The sequence below is a fragment of the Pongo pygmaeus genome, chromosome 4 (assembly GCF_028885625.2).
Source record: "Pongo pygmaeus isolate AG05252 chromosome 4, NHGRI_mPonPyg2-v2.0_pri, whole genome shotgun sequence".
Lineage (NCBI taxonomy): Eukaryota > Metazoa > Chordata > Mammalia > Primates > Hominidae > Pongo > Pongo pygmaeus.
This window is the reverse complement of record NC_072377.2, coordinates 85,442,422-85,461,200: the sequence shown is the minus strand read 5'-3', so window position 1 is coordinate 85,461,200 and position 18,779 is coordinate 85,442,422. Positions and strand designations below refer to the sequence as shown.

General features: G+C 35.0%; 1 protein-coding gene across 15 annotated transcripts in view; it reads left to right on the top strand.

Annotated features, from left to right (window-relative positions):
- The window catches only part of SSBP2 (single stranded DNA binding protein 2), a 336,920-nt gene that overhangs the window by 13,754 nt on the left and 304,387 nt on the right, over positions 1–18,779 (top strand). The window contains exon 1 of one of the 15 annotated variants that reach the window (XM_063665466.1): positions 8,981–8,999. The exons of the other annotated variants lie outside the window; for them this stretch is intronic. The gene's annotated coding sequence lies outside the window, so the exon portion shown is untranslated. Of the gene's footprint in view, positions 1–8,980; positions 9,000–18,779 lie in introns of those variants that run through there. 15 annotated transcript variants of the gene reach the window in all.

Sequence of the window (18,779 nt, the reverse complement as noted above, 5' to 3'; positions counted from 1 at the left end):
GGCACCTGAGAAGCTCCGTGTGATACAGGAGCAGTAGTACAATCATATTGGTTCTATTACCTAATCATTTCTGTAATAGTGGCTATTAGAAAAAATAGAAATAATTTCTTTGTTTTATTTTTTTCACATCATTATGTGCTATTTGTCATTTATAATGGGATTAAAATTATTTGATGATTATACATTATCAGTATATTTAAGCGATAGCTGTCCTGGGAAGCTATTAAGGTGTTTGAGTACATTTTTTTTTTTTTTTTTTTTACCCTGGATTAAACTTAGTGACTGATACTGTATTCCTTCACTTAGAAATATCGTAATGGAAAAATTTGAGTGAGCTTTCTTGCTATCAGATATATTACACATACATATACACACATATGTGTATGTGTGTATATCTTGAGAGTAGTTTTCAGGTAGGAGTTCATCTTGGGAATGACTTAGTAATTAATTTCGAATTCAGATTTTACTGAGTCAATTATATAAGTGAGTTGGACTTATGAATTCAGGGCCAGAAAGATTAGGGTATAAGCAAGTTTTTACTGAAATATTAAAGGTTGTTGATGCTTTTCTGTAAGATAGGAGTATAATCGACAAGAGTGATCATTGACAAGATAACATAGCAAGTACTGGCAAAAGTGCTGCTAGTGGACTAAATGCTTTTGTGTTTGTATTAGGTCCCCAGCAGAATAGCAGAATGGCTCCCTTAAAGGGTTAATTGTATGGAATCATATAGAATTGTACAGAATAATAATTGTATAGAATAGCATAAGAAAGTAGGGCTTCTTGAAAAGCTGGATTTTGCCAAAATAGCATTTAAAATGTTTTTAAAACTTGTTAACTATTTTATAGTGTAAATGTATATATATATATATTTTATGAGATGGGAATCATATTTATTCTGCTATCTCCCCACTCCGTTATTCATTAAAAAAATGTTAACTGTCTGTTACATGTCAGCCTCTGTTGAGCCTTCCTGAGTCAGATCTTAATAACCTGGCAATCTCTGCCCATCAGGAACTCCCCATTCAGAGGGGCCTCACTATCAGCCACTACCACACTGGGTAGCAAGCACTATAATGGGTATGCAGAAGGTTCTATGGGATTCCTGAAAAAAGGCATTGAATCTAGCCTAGGGCTGTAAGAGTGTCAGGAAATATTTCTAAGAGGGTGTTTATTGAAAGGCTAGCATTAGTCAACGTGGAAGATGGGGCAAGTAAAGAGTATTTTAGCCAGAGAGAGAATCATGTACAGCAACATGGAGGCATTAAAAGGTATGATATAGTTGGTGAACTGCAGTAAAGTTGGTAGGGATAAATCTGGCAGATTAAATACGAACTATTTCAAGAACAGCCTTAAATGACAACTTGACCTAGGAGATAAACAATTTTTTTTTTTTTGGAGATGGAGTCTCACTCTGTCGCCAGGCTGGAGTGCAATGGTATGATCTCGGCTCACCGAAACTTCCACCTCCCGGGTTCAAACGATTGTCCTGCTTCAGCCTCCCAAGCTGGGACTACAGGCATGCACCACCATGCCTGGCTAATTTTTGTATTTTTAGTAGAGATGGAGTTTCACTATGTTGGCCAGGCTGGTCTCGAACTCCTGACCTCAAGTGATTCACCCACCTCAGCCACCCAAAGTGCTGGGATTACAGACGTGGGCCACCGTGCCCGCGCCTGAGATAAGCAATTTTAAGCAGAAAAGTTATACCATCTGAGGTGCATTTTAGCAGAATTGTTTTGGAAATCATATGGAGCATGAAGTAAAGGGGGAGGTAGATCCATTAGGAAGTGATTGCTGTAGCAATACAAATGCTTATAGTGTCATCATTTTTCTACACCAATGCAGTGGTCATTTCAGGATGTAGAATAGATCAGACTTGGTGGCCTAAGTGTGAAAATGAGGATTTTTAAAGATGGCTGCAATTGTTGGTAGAAGTTTTAGTCACAGACTTTGGGATACAGGAGGAGGAACAGGTAATTTTAAAGGCGTAAGGAGGAAGATGATGAGTTTAGTTTGAGATGCCATTAAGACCTAGCGATGGAGAAGTTTGGGAGGAACTTGGATATGTAGCTTTTGAGTTCCTGGAAGAAGTCTAGGCTGGAGATACAGAAATGAGAAAGGATAAGTGTGAGGAAACTAAGGCTTTAACAGGAGAAGTAATTTAGCCAAAGTACACATGTTAGAGCTGGAATCTGAACTCAAGATTTAGTTTGTTATTTCTCTCTTTAAAAAAATAACCTTATTGAAATCTGACATTCATGCAGAAAAGAGCATATATCCTAAGTGTGTAAATTTGATGAGTTTTCACAAACTGAACACACCAGTGTAACCAAGTACCCACATCAAGAAAAAGAACATTACCAGCACTCTGGAAGCTTCATATGTGCTCCCCATCTTGCTTGATTTTTAACAGCATAGGTCAGTTTTGCTTGTATTTGCTGCTAACGTATGGCCCATTTGGTTTTGCATCTTGTATCATTTGAAGGCACGAAATGGAGATAAAGCCATTCTTCTTGGGAATGTGCAGGGAGAAAGTGTGAGGAAATCAGAGATGGAAGTTCGGGGAATATTTAAGGTATAGGTGGAATAAGAGTTTGAAATTGAGATTGAAAAGAACAGAGACATATGAGGGAAACGCATAAAGGATTGACATCAGCAGAAAACAAGGAAAGGGAGTTTTGAGAATGGAAGGGTGAGTTACCATGCCAGATTTGTAGAATGAACAAGAAGGTTAAACAGGGCTGAGTTTTTTTGTTTTTTTTTTTTGAGACGGAGTCTCACTCTGTTGCCCAGGCTGGAGTGCAGTGGAGCGATCTCGGCTCACTGCAAGGTCTGTCTCCCGGGTTCATGCCATTCTCCTGCCTCAGCCTCTCGAGTAGCTGGGACTACAGGCGCCCGCCACCACACCCGGCTAATTTTTTTTTTTGTATTTTTAGTAGAGATGGAGTTTCACTGTGTTAGCCAGGATGGTCTCAATCTCCTGACCTCGTGATCCGCCTGCCTTGGCCTCCCAAAGTGCTGGGATTACAGGTGTGAGCCACCGTGCCCAGCCGAACAGGGCTGAGTTTTTAAGAAACCATCTGTGACTTAGGGAGGACAGTTTCAGTGGAGTGAACTCAAGTTAGCTGCAGTGTTTTGGGAAATTGATAGAAGATGAGGTGGTGGAGATGTCAAATGTGGACAGCCTTCACTGGAGAAAGGAAGCATAGAGAGAAGACTTAACTGGAAGGTGGCATACTTTTTTTTTTTTAACTTGGAGAATTTTGCAAGGAGGGGCAATAGTTGGAATAATTTTTGGTTTTATTGTGTTGTAAAGAGGTTTTGTGAATTCCAAAGTGTTTTAAACCACTTTTTTATTATTATCATTAAAGGATGACAATAATGGTATGCTACAGGGGACATGGAAAGGAAAGCCAATAGGTAAAGTGGTTTTTAGCTTTAGTTAGGTGGGTGTTGAAAGTGACTGAGTGTATGAATTTTTAAAAAGTGATTTTTGGGATGGATTACACTTGCTACCTTTTGTCAACTGATTTTTAAAAACTTTTTGAATTGTAGGAGATTAGAATTAAAGGGATCATTTTGAAGTGATGACTAGAAAATAACTGTGGTACAATGAAGAAAACTAAATTAATAACTGCCCACCCTGGCTACCAATCAGGCTATTAGCCTGTAAAGCAAAAGTTTGATGGGAAATTATTTTTTAACTCTCCCTTGGTTAGCTGACTCTAACTTTTCTTTAGAATTGTATCTCTAAATTTCCTTTCTACTTTTTAAATTGGTAGAAGGGACAAATGAGAATACCTGAGTAAAGCCCCTATTTACAGAGCACAAATTGAGTTAATTTGATTAGCTTACTAGTACTCTTTAAAATACTTTTTATTATTTGAGTAATAAATATTCCAAGAAGAAAAATTTAGAGATACAGATAAGCAAAAATGAAGAAAATAAAAATAACCATATAACCTTTTAGACTTTTTAATATCCATACATGCATATACAAATTTTGATATTTAATAAGAAAAACATCAAAGCCACTTGACCAAAAAGCACTCTTTTAAATTCGAGGAGAAAAGGCAACCAAAGATAACATTTGTGAGCATATATCAATTTCCAAGTTCCAATAAATACCTCCCTCAAAAACAAGATTTAAAAAAAAGTTTAAATTCACTTATTATTCATTTATTCATTAACTACTTTTTTTTAGCATCCTGCTCTGTGCCAGGCACTGTATAAGGCAGTGGGCAAGGCAAACCCTGCCAGAAAAGCAAACAGGGCTTTTGGTATAGGGCCAATTTTGTGCTTGGAAGAAGTCCAGAAGTGAGACTGTGATAGTTTCTAGAAGCAAAAAATTCAGTAGTGCTGTAGTGTGTGTGTGTGTGTGTGTGTGTGTGTGTGTTTCAGGGTAGTAGGATGTTTTTGGAAAAGTGGCAGAGGCTACAGAAATAAGCAATGACTAATTCTTGAAAGCCAGCCTAAGAATTCTGAATTCATCCTGAGGCCAGTGGGGCCCACTCTAAGATTGGGCAGCAACTTGATCAGAGTTTGTTTTCTACCAACCTGAGAACAGGAAACAATCTGAAATACTCGTTTCATTTTACCCAGGTGTAACAAAACACAGATGGATTGATAAATACCTTTTGTCATTTTTAAGAGGATAAGCTTAATTTCAGAGGAAAGCAAATGCACATATAGAAATGATAAAGTATGGTTTATTATCGGTGTTCTATTTTATCTAATATTTTATGATAAAACTTATATTTTGCTCTGTCAATAGGGAAGTTTATAAAATGTTGTGAATTATCATTTGTAAAGCATGAATTCTTTATTAAAATTATCTTATTATTTAAAAATATACAGTCAGTCCTCTCTGTGGGTTCTACATCCGAGGATTCAACCAACAGTGGATTAAAAATATTCGAAAATCAAAAATGGATGGTTGCATATTCGCTGATCAGTGTAGACTTTTCTTCTTGTCATTAGTCTCTAAACAATACAGTATAAGAACTATTTACATAGCATTTATATTAGGTGTTATAAGTAATCTAGAGATGATTTAAAGTATAGGGAAGGATGTACATAGGTTATATGCAAATGCTACACCATTTTATATAAGGGACTTGAGCATCCATTGATTTTGGTATCTGCAGTGGGTGGGGGGTGACCCTGGAACAAATCCCCCATGGATGTGGAAGGATGACTGTATTTAAATTTAAAGTTTAAGTAATGAAAAAAGTCCTGTGTTATATATTACTAATAGTGTATTTGACTTTTATGTAAATCTCATGATTTTCTTATCAGAGCTTTGAAATGCAACTGATAGTATTTAGGGCTATTTATTTTTTGTTGTAGTTACCAAAGATACAATAAATTAGGTTTATCTCTATATATTTAATATAATTTGCAACATCCAGCATGAGAGGAATTAACTAAAGTTTGCAGCCATTGCTGTTCTAAGCAAAATTCTTAAGTGCTTTGATAATTAATTTAGCATGCTTAATATTCATTTAAAATCAGCAGTGAGGAGCATATGCAGGTCAACTTGATTTTTTCTTTTTTTTTTTTTTTTGAGATGGAGTCTTCCTCTGTCTCCCAGGCTGGAGTGCAGTGGCACGATCTCGGCTCACTGCAAGCTCCGCCTCCCGGGTTCACACCATTCTCCTGCTTCAGCCTCCTGAGTAGCTGGGACTACAGGTGCCCACCACCACGCCCGGCTAGTTTTTTGTGTTTTTAGTAGAGACAGAGTTTTACCTTGTTAGCCAGGATGGTCTCAATCTCCTGACCTCATGATCCGCCCGCCTCAGCCTCCCAAAGTGCTGGAATTACAGGCGTGAGCCACCGCGCCCGGCCAACTTGATTTTTCTTTTGGGAACTGGAATAAAGTGACATTATTTGAAAAATCTTCAATAAAGGTAATGATTTTGATATCAATTGTAAATTAGCTAGTTATTGGTAGGAGAGACAATGATTGCACTGGCTTCCATTTTCCTTTGCTGGTTGATTATCTATATGGTGTGTACTGGGATTTGTTTATGTTATGGATATATACTTCTTGTCTGTTTTGCTTGTCTTCTGACAAGTCTACGAGCTTTGAAATGTTTAAGAATTGTGTATGTGTTGTAGTGGCCTGGTGTCATTTAGAATATACCTGAGAAATTGTGTCAAGCTGCAAACTAAAACCAAAGTGAAAAATAGTTTTGCAAGCCCTTTAAGGTATTAAAGATTGCTTAGAGATACTTTGTTATGTTATTCATTTTACTTATCACATTTTTTTCTTAGTATGAAAGTTTTTTTTGTTACTATGTAAGTAATACAACAAATTAAGCAATGGTGTTTTTATCTGTGTATTTAAGGAATGATAAAAGGCAAAGAAACAAGTATAGGTTAATGTCACTTTTCCATATCTACCAATTCACTTAAGTAGCTTTAACCCAAATAAACAAGGGGTCTTGACTCTTGATTCTGATCAGAAAATGTCATCCATTTGTCCATTTACTTTAAATAAGTAGTTATTTGTGGTACAACTTGCATATTTCTGATTGTTTCTGTAGTTACCTTTGATTTTTTTCAGATAATTGCAAGGCTGATGATACTTTGAAAATTTTTGGACTTCCTTTCCTTTGACAGAAAAGAGAATAGTTTTGTATCTTTTTAAATGCATGGACATTTAACCATTTGAAATAAGTTCTATTTAGTATTCAGAGCCCTATTCAGACAAAACTAGGGACTGTAGCTGAGGCTTATGGGAACCTTTCAATTTCCTAAGTTATATTGCTACAGCCACTGTACTGAGAAAGAACTACAGTACTGTCTAATTATAGCATTTGGTCAGATCAAGGTGAGTTATATAGAAAGGAAAAGGGAATCAATAAAATATAGGATTAATAATTTTTTAGATTTTATAACAGATACGATTTGTCAACAAAGTTGGAGGATTAAAGACAACAATTCCTGGGGCTGTTTGATTTTAAGTAATCCAATCTGGATAGATTATAATAAATTCATGTTTTTTGAAATATATAGTTTACTAGTGAGATTATTTCAGTGTTAAGACCAATGAGTTTCCTTCTGTGTGGCTATAATGGGGGTTTCTGACCTTTTTTTTTTTTCTAGCTGTTGATGTATTGATGGGAATCCGTACAACCATAATTTACCATGACTAAGACATTCATTTTTCTGTTGTTTGAAAGTTAGAGATAAGTATCTGTCTTTTCTATTTGTTTATTACTGTATGATTAATTCTCTTCTATTAGTCAATATAACTGATTTCCAAGGTATATTTTCCATTTAGTGGAATCCTGAGATTGTTGGAGCCTTCATATTTTTTTCCTTCAGTCATCTTGCTGATTGACACTAATATGAGCTTAATAAGATTTTTATCTATTATTGGAGGATTCCAGGCCTATTTATTTTCCCTAGGAAGGCTATAATATTTAACAAACAAGTTTTTTGAAATATTTTAGAACTTTAAATCTTTTGAAGTTACCCAAATTGGAAGGTCTTATAACTTTGAATTACTTTCTAAGACCTCTTTCCTTCCAGTAATGAGAAACATTTATTCAACTTTTTAAAAGACAGAAATCACCTTTTTAAAATGTACTGTTTTCTAATTGTCTAAAATGACAAGAGATCACTTACCCAGCAGTGCACAAGACTTCCAAAATAGCTGAGCAGCGGGTGAGGGGCTAGAAGGGGGTGGGTGGTGGTGGTGGTGGTGAGGGGGGTGGTGGTGGTGGTGGTGGTAGTGGTGGTATCTTTTTTTAAAAAAGTATGTTTACTAGAAAGGGTATAAGATACTTTGCTTTTGTTATAGGTGCACTTGCACAAAACTCATTTTAACCTGTAGTCACAATGTCTTCTGTATGACCCACCCAAAGTAACCAGGCTGCAAAGCATTATACCACATATAAAAGCAACATTCAGATTGCTTGTTTTGCTTTTATTTATTTGCATATGTAATTTATTGTACCTGTGAAAAAAGGAAGTTCTTATAAAAAGCAACAAAATAGGAAAAACAAGCAAATTGTCATTTCTTCTGGTAGATTATGGTTTAGAATTTAGGTAAAAAAATTAAGTTTGAGTGATTCCATTTAATCTTGGTAGAGTTGTGATAGCTGAATATATAAAAGCAAAATCATTTTATTTAAAACATTATGAAAAGATGCTGACAGTAAATTTACAGAGTGCATTAGTGTTACTATTTATTGGATGTGTTGGATTCCAGACTGTAAATTATTGTTACTCTGTTCCATAAAGACTACTAATTTTTAGTACATGTTTATATTGATTTATTCATATTATAGATCATGGATTACCACTTCATTTTGAAAAAAGAGAATTACAGTTTTCATATTTAGAAACTGAGAAAGGATTTTTTAAAATTGAAGAAACAGATGGTTTAACATCATATGCTCTTAATTTTTGCATATTTTTAATTTCTGAAATAAATGTACATTATGGTTTTGATTATGTTTTCCTACTTTTAATGTAGCATTTCAAGGATTACTATTAAGACCTAATTAACATAGGTGGATGATATTAGAGGTAACCTTGATTTGATATAAGACAGCAAATCAAAGACCATCTTTTGAAGCCCATTTTAAGGCCTTGAAATCCAGTGCCTCAATGCACTGCAGTGATGAAGCAGCAGAAGTTTTTGTTCTCCTGACATAATTGAAATGAAGATAAAACTTTTCATTTCTCTGTTTAAGTTAATATTGTAATATCAATTATATTATTGTAATATGATTTATTATAACAATATTATAATAAAAGACAATTCTGTTTGGGGTTTATCTTATGACCATCATATCTTACATAAGCAATAGAGGAGAGAAGCAAAATTTTGGGTTTGAGTCTTCCCAAGTAATCTACAAGTTACTGGTTTATTGTTCTTAAGGGAAAGGAAAGAATATCTTTTAACTTGGATGATAATCTCTTCTATAGATGTGTTGAAACCTGGAAATTGAAGAAAATCCTATTAATTGAACTTTATTTGGGTAAGGTAATCGACTTTGTATTGTTTAGGGTTCTTTACTGAAATGGCTACTGGAACACTTGAAGTAGATAAACATTTTTGCCTGAAGCTTATTAAGGCCGCCAGGAAATCTTTTCTGTTACTTGGCATAAGTAAAGATATTTTTCCATAGGATATTGCCAAAGATTCATTTGGCTTGGCAGTCGCATGGATTGTTTTGTGATTGCTTTTTGAGGGCAATAATTCTGCCCCATGAAAATATTAGTCATTATTATTACTATTTTTTTATCTTTGGTCTTCTAAAAAAGATAAAGGGCCAATGTATAATTTCTTAGTAAACTGTTAACATATTTGAATGACCCAAGGAACATAATGATGTTCTGCTAATGACTTCATTCATCATCTTTCTGTCCCAGTGAGGTAGATATTGTACTCTATTTTGTGGACAAAGAATCTGAGGCAAAAGCAGTTAGAAACTTAAGGGCACGCATTTCAGTATTTATAGAATCTATATTGGAACCCACTTGTTTTCATTGAATGTTTGTAGTTTAATCATATAGAGTTTCAGTTTTGCAGGATGAAAAAGTTCTGGAGATCTGTTTCACAACAATGTAAATACACTTAACACTACTGAACTGTGCACTTAAAAATGGTTAAGATTGTAAATTTTCTGTGTGCACAATAAAAATATATGAGAAATTATTTTCTTTTTGTTTGCTTGTTAAATACATTTTTAGTGAAGAATATTCTGGAGGTAAAATGTTCATCATTTGGCTCATCTCTCATCCAATATGAAACTGCTTCAATTTCATCACTTAAAAGGAACCTGAGTTTCTACTTCAGTTTGGACTGAGCTATAAAAAGTCTTTTCTTTCCTTTCTACCAGATTGTATTTCTTTTTAAAATCTAGTCAATGGAAAGTTAAAAGATAAGATATAATATAAATCAGAATTATGACCTATAATTTATATTATAACTTATATTATACAAAGAATAAATGTATTTGAGAATCTCCTGCCTTTTTTTTTTTTTTGCTGAAGCTCAAGTAAAACTGTAGATTTTTAGATTTTTAGGTGTTTTTGACTATGTAAAAATTTCAAGACCAGGCGTGGTGGCTCAGGCCTGCAATAGCAGCACTTTGGGAGGCCAAGGCAGGTGGATCACCTGAGGTCGGGAGCTCGAGACCAACCTGGCCAACATGGTGAAACTCTGCCTTTATTAAAGTTATAAAAATTAGCCAGGCGTGATAGCGGGCACCTGTAATCCCAGCTACTTGGGAGGCTGAGGCAGGAGGATTGCTTGAACCCAGGAGGCGGAGGTTGCAGTGAGCTGAGATCGTGCCACTGCACTCCAGCCTGGGCGACAGAGCGAAATTCCATCTCAAAAAAACAAAAAATTCTTTTAAAAGTACACTTATTCTGTAATTTTGGTAATGATGAAGCATTCATTTTAAAAATAGAGTAAAAAGTACTTGTGATTTATTTTCATGAAACAGGATAGAAATCCCTCATCTCATTTAATTGAAAAAGAACCACTGGTAAAATCTGATCTTTTCCTTTCTCCAATACCTGTCAAGATTTACTTTGTATATCTGTATTTTCTAAAATTTCCTGTATCTTTTACATTAAAAATAGATTAATAATAAAGGGTCAATCCTTTAGAGTAGGTATTTTAAATTATGTGACTTAGTCTATCTAGTGTATTTGCCTATTTATATAACTATTTATTTTGACCTATCTATATAACTACTTATTTCTAAGTCAACCCTCTGTAAGTGTAGATGTCTAAGTCTAGCTTATATATAACTTACAAGTTATATGAAAATACCACATTGTATCACATAAATGTATACAATTATTTTTCAATCAAGAATATTAAAAATAAAAATTATAATTAAAGTTAAAAAAGTAAAAATATGCTGTTCTAGATTTCTCAGTGCTTTTAAAGTGTGAAACATGTTCATTTTTATGAATCACAACCTAATACTCTCATAGTGTTAAATACTATGAGAGTAAGCCTTTAAGTATAGATTATTGAGTTAATACTCCTCAGTTCATGGCATGGTATTATCATTGGTTCATGTCAGGCCTTTTCTGCTGTTTAATTGACATTAATTCATTTACTCATTCATTTATTCTCTATACCTGTTCCTCATTTCTACAACCCCCAGCCCCATAGGAAATCATTTAGACCTACCCATTTTGCTGTGTGTATATCCAGTTCCTATTTCTAATAGCTGCAAAGGGGATTTACCATTTTACATTGTTTTATAATTGCTTGAAAATTACTATCTTCATGTTATTTCTTTATATTTTTTTAAAGAGAGAAGCCAACCTATTTGAAGGTAGGCTAGTTCAGATGAACTTTTTATGCGCAAATATAACCTAATTCAGTGATTCACAAAAATGAGTAAGTTTAACACTTTGAAAGTATTGAGAAATTGAGAACAGCATATTTATTTTTTAACCCATTGACTTATTATAATTTTTATTTTTAATGTTTTTGATTGAAAAATAATTATATAAGTTTATGTGGTACAATATGGTGTTTTGATATACGTATGCAGTGCGGAATGATTAAATCAGGCTAATTAACATATCTATCACCCTCTTACCTATCATTTTTTATGGTGAGACATTTGAAAGGTATTCTGTTAATTTTAAAATACATAATACTGACTTTTAAGACTCAATAAGTAATTTAAAAATTAAACTTCATTCTCTATTAAACACCAAATTTAGTTTTTCTTTGTTACTGGTTATAGCATTGCATAGGGCCTCAGTTTTAGTAGGGATTCAGTAGATGTGTTGATTTCATTTAATGCCATACCCACTAATTTGTTAATTGGCTTGGACATTTGCGCAAGTTAATTCATGCTTGGAGCTTTAATATTTTAAAATGATTTGGACATCAATCAAGCAACCAGAATTTATTACAAAATCTGTTAAGATATGTAGTTTCCAGTTTACATTCTAGATGTTGACAGCTTTTCTCGCCCAAATTATTGCATCTGATCCACACTATTATTGTGTGTGGTAAGCATGTCAGGCATTATATCCGTTTTAGTAAAGGAGAAGTTGAGTCAAGGCATTAAGTGGCTTGCACAAGGTTATATGGCTGTTAAGTCATAGTCAGGACTATAACTGAAATTTTCTGACTCCTCAACCAATGTTCTCTATACCAATGTTCTCAAACTCTGTTATAGAAGGAACTGAAGGAGGTGACATAATATGAAATGAAGACCAGAGAGGCCATCTTAGATGAAATGTTTTATTTATTTAAAAAAAGATGCTGCCCTTTTAAGTAAAACTTTGAAAATCATGGTACTGTATTGTCGCCGTTTTTGTTTTGAGATGGAAGTGCTAAGTCAGATTTGTCAATGGTAACTCCAAAAAGGGATAAGAAAAAGTCATCTGTTCCTGAAATGCTTGGTGCATTTACATTATCTATCTTGTCATGTCACTCCCTATTACCTTTAGAATAAAACTCAAACTAACGGTGGTCCACAGGACACGGAATTATCTCGTCCTTGCCTAATTCTGCAGACACATCTCTTGCTATTTTCCCTTTTATTCCTGATCCCCCACAGCCTTCTTTCAGTCCTTGAATATGCTAGCCCTGTGACACCTCAGGACAGTGTTCCCTTTCCCCAGCCCTTTCTATGGCTGGCTCCTTTTGATCTATCAGGTTCCAGTGGCCTTACCTGACCATCCTTTCTAAAGTAGGTCCTCCCTTATTCTCCACCCTGTACCTTGTTTCACTTGTATCCTGTAACACAAAGTGAAATTATTTAATTACTAGTTTAGAGTGCAGGGACCATGTTTACCATGTTTTCTTTTGAATCCTTAGTCACTTTGCATATAGTTGGCCCTGGTTAAATATTTATTGAATGAGCAAATGTTGAATGAATTATGAGTTATCAAGAGATGCTCAATTTATATTCACTGTCCTCTGAGAAAAATCTCAAATTATATGCATTTGATGAATATTTCCATAAAATGATTTTAATGCATTAGTGCCCAATAGTTGTAGTCATGATTTAAAGAATGTTGCATGAGTTTTTTTTTTTTTGAGTTGGAGTTTTGCTCTTGTTGCCCAGGTTGGAGTGCAATGGTGCGATCTCAGCTCACTGCAACCTCTGCCTCCTGGGTTCAAGTGATTCTCCTGCCTCAGCCTCCCGAGTAGCTGGGATTACAGGCATGTGCCACCACTCCCGGCTAACTTTGTATTTTTATTAGAGACGGGGTTTCTCCATGTTGGTCAGGCTGGTCTCGAACTCCTGACCTCAGGTGATCTGCCTGCCTCAGCCTCCCAAAGTGCTGGGATTACAGGCGTCAGCCACTGCACCTGGCCCATATTCTTCATATGTGATTTCTTTAATACCCCCAACAATGTTGTGAAGTTAGTAGTATATTCTACGTTACAGGCAATGCAACAGACTTAGAAAGGTTTGTTGATACTTGCCCAAAGACGCTTAGCTAGTAAGTGGCAGAACTGGGATTTGAACTTAGGTCTGTTTGTAACTAAAGTCAGCACTATTTTCACTCTGTTTTGCCGCTTCCTAAATTAATGCTTAGGTTCTCTGGAAAATTTGCTTCTGATGAACACTTTCCTTTTCCAATGATGCTGGATAAATGAGGTGTTACTGTAATAAGGTGCTAATTGAATGGTGTACAGAGTAAGTGCAAAAGAAATTAAAGGAGGAAAAGGTATGTGCTGAAGTCATCAGGGAAACCTCATGGAGCAGCTGTGGGACTTGAGTTCATTCAATTAATGCAGTGAAAGTGTTCTGCATACCGGACCTTGTAGGATGAATGGGATATAAATAAATATAGAAGGGAATTTAGGGTATTTTAGTTCGGAGAAACTGCTTAGAAGTGTTGTGGGTATCCTGGAAGCAGTAGGGAGGACTAGTGTGACTGGAAGAGAGGATTTATCTTGGAGAAAAGTGGGATATTTGTTGAAAAAGTAGATGAGGATGACTGGGGGTATATAAACTATATAGAATTTAATTTTTTCTGTGGTTGCTAAGAGCGGTGTCATTGTGGGATACAATAACAATTTAGGAACTTCAGTCTGTAATAGTATGCAGGTTTTAAGTATAATAGTGCAGCATTGGTAGCACAGTGAATAACAGTGGCAGTTCTGGCCCTGGGCTTGAATTCCACCCCTTTCACTTGCCAGTTTGTGAGCTTGGAATATTATTTCACTTACTGTACTGTTGTTTCTCCTCTGAAATGGAAATTGAACAGTAGAACCTTTGGCCTGATCCCAGAGATTATGATTCAGTGTGTCTAAGGTATGGGGCAGGAATACCCCCTCCTCCCAAATCAGACTTAGTTACATCTCCTATGTGGTCCCGGAGGGCTCTGTATTTGTTTAGTGTTTCTTTTCTGACCTCAGGTGCAAAAAGTTGAATTAATCAAACTCTTCAGATTAATGACAGACTATCAGCTTTTGGCAAGACTCCTCTCATGTTTTATTTAAAATAGTTCTCATTTATCCCCAGTATTCATTCTAATTCTCTGCCTACATAGATGTTCGTACTAATGTTTTTTTGAATATGTCTGTCTCTTTAAAAAATATATGGTGCTGTTTTATGCACACATTTTTAATTTATATAAATTATATTGTGCTAAAGATCTTCTGTTTCTTTTTTCATTCAACATGTTAAAATGCCTTTTATGATAGAAAACTTCAAACAGATCCAAATGTAGAGAAAGTATCAATCCCCCATGTGTCCATCATCCAGCATCAACAATTAGCTCAGAGCTGATCTTGCTTCATATTATTAACTATTCCTCCCCTAGTGCCTCCTCCCCACAACTCCACCTCTGCAAACTGTATTATTTTGAAGCAAATCTGAGACTTTTTAAAATTGTATTTCAGTGCCAAAAACATCAAAAAACTGCTACCCATTTGGATCTCTTTACATCTGTTTCATAACTTGTAACTGCTCTAGGTATGTCAGTGAATGCACTTACCACATCTCTGGCCCTCTGGTGATGGTCACCTAGTTTGTCTGTAATATTCTGCTACCACAGACAACTTTGATTTTCATTTTCATACATGTCCTCTTATGGGCTTTTGGGAGAACTTTGATTTTTCAGAGTGGGATCTCTGGATGATAGGGTATATATACATATACTTTATTTCACTAAGTTCTGCCAACTTCATTTCCGGAATGTCTGTACTAGTGTACATTCTCACTAGGAGTACATGGTAGTTCCCGTTTCCTCCATTTCCACTGGCACTCTGTATTACCTTACATTGTATTTTTGCCAGTCTTTCATTTGTAAAGTGGTATATTATTTAAATTTTTATTTCTCTGATTATTAATGAGGTTAGTTATCTCTTCACATATTTGTTTTCTGTTCTCCTTAAGACCTCCCATTCTTGCTGTTTTATTATGCCTAAAAACTCTTTCCCTTATTCACATGGCTCGCTCACTTCATTCAGATCTCGTCTTAAATGCCGTGTCCCCAGAGAGTTCCGCTTTCTCTTTCTTCATTGTCTTTATCACAGCAAAACCTTATGTTAAGTATGTATTTATTTATTTTCTCTGCTCAAGTTCCTTGAAGGCAGAGACCTTATCTGTGTTCACACCTGTATCCCTAGCACTTAAAAGGTAAGTTCTCTATGAATATTTGTTGAATAAATAAACATGAATTGGCTATTTATATCCTTTGTCCATTTTGCCTACTCAGTAGGAGCGTCTTGAATATTCTAGACATTAATCTGCGTTAGTTTTAGATGTTGTTATAATTTGTTAATTCTGTCCATCGTAGCTGCCTTTGATAAGGAATCCTTAATTTTCAAGTGGTTAAATCATCACGTCACAACATGTAAATCAACACATTGTGGTTTGTGTTTTTGTGGTCTGAAGAAATGCTCTTCTAACCCGATATTACATATCCCTCCCCATTTTCTATTTGCTTTATAATTTTATATTTTATATTTGGGTCTGTAATTTCTTAGGAGTTTACCTTTGTATAGGCTGTGAGGTGTGGGGGGTGATTTTATTTTTCTTCCTGTAGAGTACAAGCAGTTTGCACTTTTCCTGCTGATTGGTAGTACACACTTACTATGTACGAATTATTTCTCATATTTCATTGATCAGTTGTCTATTTGTGTTTAGTATCAATGTTTTTATACAGTGGCTTTGCACTGTGTTCTAAAGTCTGGTAGGGCAAGTCCTCCCCCTTTTAAAAAATTGACTTAGCAACATTCATAATAGCAACAGTCAAGTAGCTAACCTTTAAAAAGAATGCAAAAGACCATTATGGAGGAACTATGAAACTCTATTAAAGGATATGAAAGAAGACATAACTAATAGAAGAGAATTACCATGGGATGACATAATGTTTTAAAGATGCCAGTTCTCCCCAAATTAATTTGTGTATTCAGTGCAACCACAATAAAAATTTCAGTAAGATTTTTTGCATACCTCAACACACTTATTCTAAAGTTTATTTGGAATTTATTATAAATATATGTTGATTTAAAAAATGAATGTATGCTTTCATAGTATTATGCTGTTTTTTTAGTAATTAGTTTTTGCATTCTTATGGATGGGCAGTTGATTGAAAGCAGCAGAGAAGACAGAAGAGAGCAGCAGAGATAAGTGTTTTGGTTAGAAGTGATAGAAATTGTAGTGGTAGCAGCAAGTGGCACCTCAGCAAAGAAGCATAGAAAAGACAGAATATAGAGAAGTGAGGTTGTTGGATAAATACATAACTCCTTCCTCAACTCTGGGGAAATGAATAGGTAGGAACAGAGGACAAACACTAGTCTATAATATTGTCCCTGTTGCTATGTCTTGGTAATGATATATACCATGTCTGGTCCAACAGTGTATATGGAGTACTTACTGTCTGGGGCACTAGTATCTATAGCAGATATTGAGATGTAGCTCAATAATTGATACTTGTGTAAGTAATGATGACTCTGAGAAATCAGGAAGACCTTTAAATATATTCTTGATGTTTTGTTTAAAGAGGCAGAGAAATGGGTGTTAATAGTTTCAATAAAAAACAGTTAAAGATATGCCTGCACTTGGGTTAATGCGCATCAATTTAGAGGTATCCAGAGCTACTCATTCTCCCAACTTTCAGGGTCAAACTTTTACTCTGTGTGTTTCTTTTATGTACCATTGTGAATACTTACAAGCTGCAGATAGAATAAAACTATTCTTTATGTTTTTATGGGGACTAGAAGCAAGAAAAAAATGGAGTTGGGGGAAATTAATTTGCATACTCTACTAACAACAGTAATCAATTACATTGACATCACTAACTGGTCATTATGAATTTTTCCTCTTCCAGAGAACCAAGAACCTTCTCAAGGGACAAATTACTAAATATATAACTCTTACTAACAATGTATAACAATTTGGGAAGAAGTTATGTAATCTCAAAGAAAGTGCTAACTACTCATTTGTTAACTTGTATAGAAGCTTCTGTTATTCAAGGTAGTCCTTTTATTCCTAAATGGATAAGCATTAAGAGATTTGTTTTAATTTACTTTCAAAAACTTCTTTAATTCGCATAAAGAAAGAAGAATAAGAGTTTCTGGCTTTAAGTTAATTTTTCACATGGAGAATATATGTACAAATAATTACAGTATCATGTTAATAGATACTGGTAAAGTGTCTGAGGTTTCATCAAAAGGGAAGGAAAGCAATTGTGCTAGATATAAATCAGGGAAGGATTTATTTGAGCTGGAAGTAAGTAGAATTTTGATATTGTGATTATGCATGTACACCAGAAGATGGTGCGTCACAGTTTTGTCCATTCTCTGATGTTAGATTTTTATGCATATTTAAAGGGAAGAGACATACTATGTGTTTCTGCCAGGTAGCACACATTATGCCAGGCCCTTCATTTACACTGGTGTACTTTATACTTAAAACAACCATGTGAGGTTAATCTTACTAATATCATAAGATGAGGAAACAAAGGCTTAGAGAAAACAAATGCATGCTCAAGGTCGTGTAACTAGGGACTAAAGTTGTTTCTCTGTTGCAATAATCTTAGGATCTTTATTGGCTAGGTATTATCTGAATGTTTCCAGAATTCTTTAGCAGGGCGTGCCATTCTTGTAAAAGAATGCTATAGTTGTTAAATGTGAGAAAGGTAGGTCTCCTAGCCCAGAAATGAGAATTAAGTGGCAAGATTAGAACTGTTCTCTTTGCCCTCATTTTGAAAAAAAAAATTATACGGAAGAGTGTAAGGTGACTGACCTTGAGCTGGAAAGCAAGGAACTTTCACAATGTGCCTGTATAGTTATATTTCACTTTTGGAGAGTTGTAGTATAGTTATCTTAGCAGTATTTTTGACAAGGCTTTCATCATGCTATCAATACCTGCTGGGCAGGGATCTAGTAAGATCCTAATGCTTAATTCGGACGTAAGCCAGGATATTTTATATTCTTTTTGCTGTTGTTTATTTCCCTTTTATTTTTTGTTAGCATTTTGTAAATGTTTTAGAAAATTCAAATGAATAATATAGGACTTGGCATATAGCATTTGGGCAGTAGATGTTAGTTGAAGGAATGCTAGAGTGTGTCAGCAGTGCTAAGAACTAAGGGAAGGAAAGATTTTTTTTTGTTTTTTCTGTGTTTAGACCATAACTTTCAGTGAAGATCAGGGTGCCCCAATGGACCAGTATAGGGATGAAGCAGCAGAGAAGGTATAATCAGGAGGTGATACTCATGTGCATAGAGTCCAATGTTTTTGGACAAATTATCCATTTTCCATCGGTGAACTTGGAGTTTTTTTGTTTCATTTTTACAAAGGCATTTG